General features: G+C 42.6%; 2 protein-coding genes across 3 annotated transcripts in view; one reads left to right on the forward strand and one right to left on the reverse strand.

Annotated features, from left to right (window-relative positions):
* The window catches only part of NIPBL (NIPBL cohesin loading factor), a 4,951,262-nt gene that overhangs the window by 686,079 nt on the left and 4,254,708 nt on the right, over positions 1-10,475 (reverse strand). The gene's annotated exons all lie outside the window — the stretch shown is intronic.
* Positions 1-10,475, forward strand: part of IST1 (IST1 factor associated with ESCRT-III) — a 1,439,276-nt gene that overhangs the window by 4,590 nt on the left and 1,424,211 nt on the right. Inside the window, exon 1 of one of the 2 annotated variants that reach the window (XM_044069957.1) lies at positions 7-93. The exons of the other annotated variant lie outside the window; for it this stretch is intronic. The gene's annotated coding sequence lies outside the window, so the exon portion shown is untranslated. Of the gene's footprint in view, positions 1-6; positions 94-10,475 lie in introns of those variants that run through there. 2 annotated transcript variants of the gene reach the window in all.

Consider the following 10,475-nt stretch of genomic DNA (forward strand, 5'->3'; position numbering starts at 1 on the left):
TACAGGGAACTTGACCCTGGTCTGGCGGAAACTATTTCCTCTCTGATTTGGGCAGCTCCTCGGCTGCAGACAGAAGTAGCTGAACTGAGAACTGTGAGTATTTTGTTTTTGTTGATGTATGTAGACATAGTGATGGTTTTATGCTCCTTTCAGGGAACTGGACCCAGGTCTGGCGGAGTCGGTCTCAAGCCTGATCTGGGCTGCTCCACGCCAATCGAAGTAGTCGAATTGAAAATAGTGAGTACTGCTGTTATGATAATATGTCATTAATTAGCATGATTGTGCCCACTTAGTAGACATAGGGGCATGCATTATCTGCTAACTGCATGTGTATTAGTTGACAGGTGTGGTTCACGGTTTAGGTGAGGTGCATTTAGTAGCCAGACTAGATAAATTTATTGGCATCTGGAAATTCAGTTGCTTTAAAAGACAGGTGCGATGTCTGAAAACAGTCCTGTACGGTAAAATGGTTGAAGCATTACACTAGGCAGTTTTTTATAAATAGCTGTAAAATAGTAATATAGTAATGCTAGTCCCTTCCTGAAATCTGTGCGTACAGTCATTGATTGTCCATGGGAGCTGAAAGTTAACTTTGGATTAATTCAGTGAACTATGAATGGTAGCAGCATTGTTAATTTAAAAGATCCTGTGATACTTATCAGAAAAGATAAAGGGATTTCCATTTGCCTTTGCTGAAACCACACCTGTCAGTTGTGGTAGTTTGTGTAACACACTCCCTTTACAGTGGACCTAGAAGCAAGCTGTTGAGGGTTTGAACTGTCTTTTACTAGTTAAAAGTTACTCGTAAAGGGCTGTGCCTTATCTTCTTGCTGTTGACCTGTTTGTACTTTTGTTTCACTGATTTTTTTTTTTCTTTGACTGCATGTGATGATCTTAGCCAGACAACCTTATGTGCTATAAACCAGTTACTAGCTGTTGGCAGGTGTTAAGCACAGTACTCATATATACACACACACAGTTTTGTCTTTGCATGGAGAGGGAGAGACTGTAGTTTAGGTTGCTGTGGGTTAACCTTGGTAAAGTCAGGATTGTATAGCTAGAAACTTGTACCCCCTGCATATCAAAAGTACTCTTGGGTCTTTGGCTAACGACTGTACTTATCTTTGCCATCTGTGCAGTCATATTATCCCCCTTAACTACATTGTTGTCTGGGAACTGGACAGTTCTTGCAAGTCCATCTGCAGTTCACTAAGATGTAGCCTTGCTCAACTGTGTTAGGCTTATTGAATTAAGGAAATGTAGTTAACTTCTAAAATAAATACTGTGGTCTTTGAGACTCAAAGTGCCTTAGTTTATGCAAAAATGAATATAAGTTGCAAGCTTACATGATGGACCTAAAAGTAGTACCGATTTTTCATATGCCTTCAGGTTTGGCTTGACCCTACTCTCTTTCAGAATGGTCACTTGTAAGTTCTTACCTAACATCATTTCTGTGAAACAGCACTCTAGATAACTTGGATTTACAGCATTCACTGACAGTACTCTTGCTGTTCCACATTAGTCTCTCTGTTGCACAAAGAGAACATCCTCGTGATTAGGCCCTACAGTCTGGAATGAGCTCCCTAGCATAACTTGTCAGTACCCACATTTGCTGCATTCACCATTCAATTTAAAGTAACCATGAGTGTAGGTGAGATAACTGTTTCGTAGTAATTCTTTTGTGATCCTTCACTTTTCTGTTAATGATTTATTTACTCCTGAAAAATGTATTCATTGGAATCCATATAAGTTGTGAGCAGTGTTAAGTACTTTGTTTTAATACAAGTTCTGTGATTTTTCTTCCTTCTCTGGTTTTACTTCTCTGTTGAGGTATGTATTTACCAACTTGAAATAAAGTAAAATGCAGTGATAATCAGAAGGGGTGGAACAAGAGCATCTTGTTCACCATTGCTGCCTGCAGGCATCAGAAGTGCTGGTAGCAGCCTTATATAAATGCGTTAGTGTTCTGCATAGAATGACAGGATCTGCATCTTTGATATTTCTGCTGAGGTAGCCAGCTGCTCCAAAAAGTATGGTTATGGTGCAGTGGAAGCTTTTCATAGGCAGCACTTAACTGGATCAGTTCTTTGTAAATGTGTCTGCCTAAGGACACAACCTCTGCTAGATCATATGAAGATAGAACTCCTAAATGCACCTCTGAGTGTGAAGTACCCATTTGGATCCTGGCTGAAGGAATTTTCAAAACACTGGAATAGAAGAGAAAGACAGTACAATTAGTCCGGCATGTTTTTTTTCACTCATTTGCACCTTAATTTAGCAGAAATTACCCAGCCCAGGTCCTTGTCTCTGTACCATAAGCAAGAGAAAAGCAAGCCAAATAAGGATAAGAAATTGAAAAAGGGGAAACGCTGATGGGCTAAATCACAGTAGAAGCATGGGGACCCTTGGGAGCTATAGGGAAAAGCCAAGTCTCAGCCAGGCTACTCCCTTACCAGCCCTCAAAAATCAAAATTGAACCTTTCCGAAACCAATCCTCAACATTTATGCTCCCTCTAAAATGGAAGGTCATATATGATTATTTGTAAAATTAATAATAATATGTAACCTAGGATCATTGGTTCTTAAACATCCTGAGACAAGGGTGCAAGTTACAGTTCAAAAGCCGACAAAGGTTGAGAACCATCCCTACATAGGTTGGTACTAGGCTATCAGCCCTAGGGCCTATACAACCCTAGCCATAACACTTCCCTGGCTATTTCTTCCCAGACTATTTACTTCCCTGGTCCCCTGTCTAGCAGGGTGACTGACATGATCCCTGGGGTGAATTTCCTATCTCCCATCCAATCGTCAAGGTTCCTTTTGAAGAGGGCCAAAGAGGAGCTCAGCTTGACATGTATGGGCAGTCTATTCCAGAGTATGGGGAGTCTCTGGGTCAGGAACCTATCCCTCCAGCATGTTTTGTTCATTGTGATGTCCGGGTTTAGATCCCTGGAGTGTGTGACTCTGAGGGATTTCTTTAAGTGTAGCATGTCCAACATCACTGGGTTTGACTTGGCCTTGTTTGTTAAGCAGAGATTGCCTCTGAGTAGGTGATATGTGACAGAGTATAGATGGAGTTTTTTTAGACGGTCAGCATAAGGCATCTGCTTTAGGCCTGTGATTCTTTTAGTGAGGTATTTCTGTGACCTTTCCAGTTGTTGCAGATGTCTTGTGAGGTACATACCAAACAGAGCGTTGTACTCTATAATGGGTCTAATTAGGGATGAGTATAGTGGGACAATGACCTCCTTTTTTCTGGATGAAAAGCCCTTAGTGATGATGTGCGCCACATAGAAGGATTTCCTGACTTGTGGCTATGTGGTTATCGAAGGTGAGACCACTGTCCACCTGTGTCCCTTATCACACTTTTGGTGTTTAATGTACTGCCACTTATGTGGTAATTCATAGTTACATGTTTTTTCCCCAAAGGGGATAACTATATATTTCTTGGCATTGAGCTTGAGCCCATGGCTTTGGCACCAAGCATTTGTTTCTGCAGGGCCCTTTTGTAGAATATCCACATTTGGGGATTCAATAATGGCTCCCAGTTTGCAGTCATCTGTGAACTTTGTTAGCCAGAGTCCCTTAGTGCTGGCCTGTACTCCAGAGAAGTAGATGCCAAACAAGAGCGGTCCCAGGACTGAACCCTGACGTACTCCACTTGTCTGTAGCTGGATTTTGAGTCAGCTACTTTTACAGTGTGGGTTCTGTCAGCAAGCCCGCTGGCAACCCATCTAGTGACATAGGGATTAATGCCCAACTTAGTAAGTTTATCTATGATTCCAGAGTGGGGGATGGTGTTGAAGGCCTTGGCGAGGTCCAGATAGGCTGTGTGAACCACCTTACCCTCATCCACGGCTCTGGAGACTGAATCAAAGAAGTCAGTCAGGTTGAGACGAGATCGGACCTTCACAAATCCAAACTGGGTGGGGTCCAGTGTTTGAAGGTTGCCAATGTCTTTGTTTATACATTCCATAATAATGTGTTCCATGGCTTTGCAGATCAGGCTTGTCAGACTGATCGATGGTTCCAGGGATCCAAGATGGACCCCCCCCCCTTGTGGAGTGGGATAACTAGCTGTGCACCACTCCTTGGCCACGAAGCCTGAGGTGAGGCTATGATTAAACATGACACTTGAGTAAGGTGCCAGTATATTTTGTAGTTCATGTAGTACACAGCCCGGGATGTCGTGTGGACTCATGGATGCTGTATTCTTAGTTTTGGAGAGCGCATTTTTTTACCTCTGTGGCTGTGATTACTGGGGTTTGGCAATCTTTTGGTATTGAGAGGGCCCTTTAGGGGGTGAGTGGGGGTTGAAGTTGGCACTGAACCGATCTGCCAGGATATTGGCAATATCCTTGGGATCAGTATATTTAATTCCATTCTGTTGTAGCTCAGAGCAGATCTGAGCATTACCATTTAGATTCTTGATATAACTATAGAATGCCTTGCGGTTGTCCTTGGAATCTTTGGCAGTTTTATTTTTGTAACTAGCTTTGGAGGATTTTGAGGTATCTCAGCTTTTACTGAGGCTGGTAAGGGAGTTTTTTGCATCCTGGAATTTTCCTCTTTTCTGCAACAGTTTCTTCCTTCTGTTGTATAGTTTTATGGCAGGGGACCACCAGATTGGGTTCCTTTTTTTTGAAGAGACCATCTTGGTTATTTTTGTAATGGCATACGAGTGGATGTGTTCATACAGTGCCTTAGTGTAGGATTCAGCAGTCGAACTTTAAGTTCCTGTCTGCATGGGTGTCATGAAGGTTGTCACTTCTGACTTGAGTAGCATAAAGTTGCCTTTGAAGAAGGTGTTCTTTGTGTTTCACTGTTGCAGTCATTACATTTGGGTAATCTGCTAGCAGGATGCCCTCAGTCGGCCTGATTAACAAAGTCTTGGGTCCTGCGTCGGTTGCTGTCCCTTCTTCCATGACGTCAGGTTATCAGGGGTATAAAACATGCAGCAGACACCATTACATCAGTCTTTCTTGCCGCACGGTGCCCGAAGCAGAAGCAGTTCGTAAGTGCCGGTCGGCCGACTTCTGAAATTTTCGTTTTCGAGTTTCAGAACCGAAGTCTTCTACTAAAAGCTAAGTAACCTCATTGTGGAAACTTTTTCTTGCTCCTTACCGATGTCAGTAAAAGTTAATAATTGTATTACTTGTGGAAAGCAAATACCTCATAAGGATTTTCATTTGTACTGTATTCCTTGCCTAGGCCCTGACCACAACATGCCTTGCTGTCGGTTTTGTGCTAAATTTATTCAGTGCACTATTAAATGTCTGTATATTTTTGCTTCTAAATTTTTTGGCTCGAGATTTAACTATCCAGAAATGGAATGCCTAAAAAACGCAAAGAAAAAGACAGACCGTTGAGGTCCAAAACCGATGAAGCTTCTCCTAAGCCAGTCGCCGGTACTCAGTGAGGTGCTTTCGCAGCCCGTGATACCCACTACTTTTGATTCGCAGGCCTCTGCTGAGATCCATCCGGAGTCCAGAATGCCGCAAGATACTGAGCCCGCGGATGTCTCTACCTTAGATGGGTCCGGAGCCGCTGAGCACCGGCTTCTGAAGGTGTTTTCAGGCCTAAAGATTTGTATATTAAACCGAAGCCATCAAAACTAAGGCCAAAAACTACTACTATGTCTAAGAAACTGACACTTGGGGGCCACGTGTACAGGCCCCAATGCCCAAAAAACAAATTATCAAAATGGCTGAGGATTTAATTACCTCGATCAGGGGTACCCATCCCCCTCCTGCTAAGAGACCTAGGCAGATCAGGTTTCTATTTCTTCTGATTCCCCTTCTGATCAGGAATGATCTATTCCCACTTATGAGGACTCTGATGCAGAAGATTCCATCCGTTCTGCTACTCCTCTTGAGGATTTTTCTTTTGGAGAAACTTTGCATGCCTTAAGGGAACACTTTCATTGGGAGAGTCTGGATTTCTCAGAATCTAAAAAGAGACTTGGGGATTTCTTTCTTCTTACTGAGCATAGGCCTTTGGCTATACCTCTTGTTCTAGACATTGTTGATGATGTTTTCTCAGAGTCCAGTATGACTCCTGATTCCCTGCCTCCGGCTCCTAGTAAGCCAGACAGATATTACAGGGTTCCTGACTCCCACAAATTCCTCTTTAAAAACCCTACTGCTGACCCTGAAACCATTTCTCAGGGTCCCAAGGGCATTAAGGCTTCTACTGCTAAAAATCCTACCCTTTCTGATAGAGATTCCAGGGTGCTGGATAGATGGGTAAGAAGGTTTACATGTCTGCAACCTTGGCAATCAGGGCTTAAAACTATCAATTTCATATACTTAAATATCAGCAGCATGTCATGGGTTTACTTAAACAGAAAATTATGTTGATTTCTGACTGTGTGTGGAAAATAGAGTTACAGGATTTGTTGCTTTCAGCTGAACAAGGTGGAAAACATTCTTTGAAATGTGGTTTTGATTCCTTGGAGGCCTCTTGTAGGGCTGCTGTATCTGGATCTGTGGTAAGAAGGCATGCTTGGCTCAAGGAGCAAAATCTGCCTGACCATGTTAAAGCAAAATTGTTGGATGCTCCTTTACAACATGACAGTCTATTTGGTAATAAGGCTGAAGAAGTTTTGAAAAAGATGGAAGATGAAGCTAAATCTATGCAAACTGTAAAAGATTTCCTAGAAGTGCAGCCACCCAGGTCCAGTAGGCACTGGCCTACTAAGAACTGGTCTTTTCCAGTACCCACTAGAGTCGCTCAGGTCAAACCCAGACATTCCAAAGGCTCCAGGTTTCAGTTGCAAGGAACTTATAGAACAAAGCAATGGGGTGCCTCCACCTCCAAATCTGGAAGTAACAAGGCACCTTCCTACGGAAAACACTCTCAATGACTTTCCACTGCAAACACCAAGCACTTATCTTTTGGCTGCCCCTTTGGGAGGAAAACTGGCATTCATGCACAAAACTGGCAACTGATTACCCAGGCCAAATGGGTTTTAAATATAGTATCCCAGGGATACAGATTTCATTTCCACACATTGCCAATCCCAAACGGATGGCCAGATCTGCCTCCGAATCAGTTGGCAGAGGCCCAGAAACAAGTTATGTCCCTCATGAATATGGGGGCTATTCAACCAGTACTGGAAAAGGAACAAGGTTTTTATTCAAGACTTTTCCTGGTACCCAGAAGAGACCAATCCTGGCGTCCAATTCTGGTCTTATCCATTCTAAATACATTTCTGGGCATTCCAAAATTCAAGATGCTGACTCTCCAACAGTTACTTCCTATGCTAGGCAAGGATGCCCGGTTGGTAACTCTAGACTTGAGGCATACCTGCATATCCCAATCAGGAAATCTTGCAGAAGATACCTCCACTTCAAAGCAGGGGTTTGGCAATCTTGGTATTGAGACCCTTTATGAGTGTTGAAGTTCACTGAACCATCTGCCAGGATATTGGCAATATCCTTGGGATCAGTATATTTAATTCCATTCTGTTGTAGCTCAGAGCAGATCTGAGCATTACCATTTAGATTCTTGATATAACTATAGAATGCCAGTGTCTGGAATCTTGGCAGTTTTATTTTGTAACTAGCTTTGGAGGATTTTGAGGTATCTCAGCTTTTACTGAGGCTGGTAGAGTTTTTGCATCCTGAATTTTCCTCTTTCTGCAAATAAAGTCTTCCTTCTGTTGTATAGTATGGCAGACCACAGATTGCCCTTTTTTTAAGAGACATTGGTTATTTTTGTAATGGCACATGATGTTTCCTTGTGCCTTAGTGTAGGATTCAGCAGTCGAACTTTAAGTTCCTGTCTATGGATCATGAAGGTTGTCACTTCTGACTAGAGCATGTTGAAGATGTTCTTAGATGTTTCACTTTATTGCAGTCATTACATTTTATAGTGTAATCAATGGCAGGTTGCCCTCAGTCGACCCTGATTAACAAAGTCTTGGAGTCCTAGTAGTAGGATTTGCTGTCCCTTCTTCCATTATGTCCAGGTAAGTCAGGGGTGTGCATAAAATATGCAGCCACGGCATACATTACATCGAATCTTTCTTGCTCTTGCTGGTGCCTGAAGCAGAAGCAGTTACATGAAGAGATAACGGTCGGCCGACTCCTGAAATTTTTGTTTTCGAGTTTCAGCACCAAAGTCTTCTACTAAAAGCTAAGTACCCCATTGGGGGAACTTTTCTTGCTCCTTACCAATGTCAGTAAAAGTTAATAATTGGATTACTTGTGGGAAGAATATATCATAAGGATTTTCATTTGTATTGTATTCCTTGCCTAGGCACAGACCTAGCGATGTCATATTTAATGATTTTGTGCTAAAATTTAATCAACGCACTATTAAGCGTGGGGTTTTATTTTTGCCTCCTAAATATTTTGGCTTTCGAGATTTAACTATCCAGAAATAGCCAAATTAGAGTTAGCAATCCGTCTACCAGAATACCTAAAAGCATAAAGAAAGAAGAGACAGACCGTGCGAGGTCCTAAAACAGGCGGCGAAGCTTCTCCTACACGGTACTCAGTGAAACTGCGCCAGGCCCTGATACCAGCTACTTTTGATTAAGCGAGCCTCTACTGAGACCCATTGAGATCCGGTATGCTTTCTTGAGACACTTTAAGAAATATTGAACCACATGGGATGTCTCTACCTTAGATGGGTCTGGAGCCCACTGGAGCCAGGCGCAAACTGAGGAAGCGTTTTTCGGGCCTAAAAGATCCTGAATATTAAATTAAATTGACGCCATCGTCAAAACTAAGGCCAAAAACTACTGTCTCTAAAAAAACGGCGCTTGGGCCGTGTACAGGCCCCAATGCCCTAAAAACAAATGATCCAAAATGGCTGAGGACTTAATTACCTTGATAAAGGGGTACATCCCCCCTCCTGCTAAGAGGTCTGAGCGAAGGCACTGACTATGAATCTTCAGATCAGGTTTCTATTTCTTCTGATTCCTTTTCTGATCAGGAATAATCTTTTCCCACTTATGAGGACTCTGATGCAGAAGATTCCATCCCTTCTGCTTCTCCTCCTGAAGATTTTTCTTTTGGAGAAACTTTGCATACCTTAAGGGAACACTTTCACTGGGAGAGTCAGGATTTCTCAGAATTTAAAAAGAGACTTAGGGATTTTCTTCTTCCTCAGCATAGGCCTTTGGCTATACTTCCTGTTCTAGACATTGTTGATGATGTTTTCTTAGAGTCCAGTATGACTCCTGATTCCCTGCCTCCGGCTCTTAGTAAACCAGACCAGATACACTACCAGGGTTCCTGACACCCTACAAATTCCTTTTTTAAAAACCCTACTGCTGACCCTGAAACCATTTCTCCAGGGTCCCAAAGAGCGTTAAAGGCCTCTACCTGCTAAAAATCCGTGCCTTCTGATAGAGATTCCAGGGTGCTGGATAGATGGGAATAGAGAAAGATTTACATGTCTGCAACCTTGGCAATCAGGGCTTTAAGCTGTCAATTTCATATGCTTAAATATCAACAGCACATATCATAGGTTTAAATAAACAAGAAAGTATATTTGATTTCTGACTGTGTGTGGAAAATAGAGTTGCAGGATTTATTGCTTTCCAGCTGAACAAGTTGGAAAACATACTTTTGCAATGTGGTTTGATTCCCTGGAGGCCTCTTGCAGGGCTGCTGCTAACTGGATCTGTGATAAGAAGGCATGCTTGGCTCAAGGCAGCAAAGTCACCTGCCCTGACCATCTTAAAAGCAAAGTTGTTGGATGCTCACTTTACAACAGGACTATCTTATTTGGCCATAAGACTGAAGAAGATTTTGCAAAAAATGGAAGATAAAAGCTAAAATCTATGCAAACTGTGAAGATTTCCCCACCACAAGTCACTGACCACCCCAGGCTTAGTAGGCACTGGCCTACTAAGAACTGAGGATCCCTTTCAATGTACCCACTAGCGGCTCAGTTAAAGGCTGAACATTCCAAAGGCTCAGGGTTTCAGTCGCAGGAACTTTTAGAATATAAACAATGGGGTGCCTCCACCTCCAAATCTTGAAGCAACAAGGCACCTTCCTATGGTAAACAGTCTCAGTGACTTTCCACTACAGTCACCAAGCACTTGTCTTTTGGCCGCACCTTTGGGGGGAAAGCTGGCACTTCCTACACAAAAACGGCAACTGATTACCCACAAATGGGTTTTAAATATAGTATCCCAGGGATACAGATTTCAAATGGATGGCCAGACCTGCCTCCAAATCAGTGGGATGAGGCCCAGAAACAAGTTATGTCCCTCATGAATATGGGGGCTATTCAACCAGTACCAGAAAAGGAAAAGGGACAAGGTTTTTATTCAAGACTTTTCCTGTTACCCAGAAAAAAAGAAATCATGGCGTCCAATTCACGGACTTACATCCATTCTAAATAGTTTTTCTGGACATTTCCCAGATTCAAGATGCTGACTCCAACAGTTACTGCCTATGCTGAAGACAAAAGGATGCCTGGTTGGTAACTCTAGACTTGAGAGGCTTACCGCC

The sequence above is a fragment of the Protopterus annectens genome, chromosome 1.part0, assembly GCF_019279795.1.
Source record: "Protopterus annectens isolate FY-2018-M chromosome 1.part0, PAN1.0, whole genome shotgun sequence".
Lineage (NCBI taxonomy): Eukaryota > Metazoa > Chordata > Ceratodontiformes > Protopteridae > Protopterus > Protopterus annectens.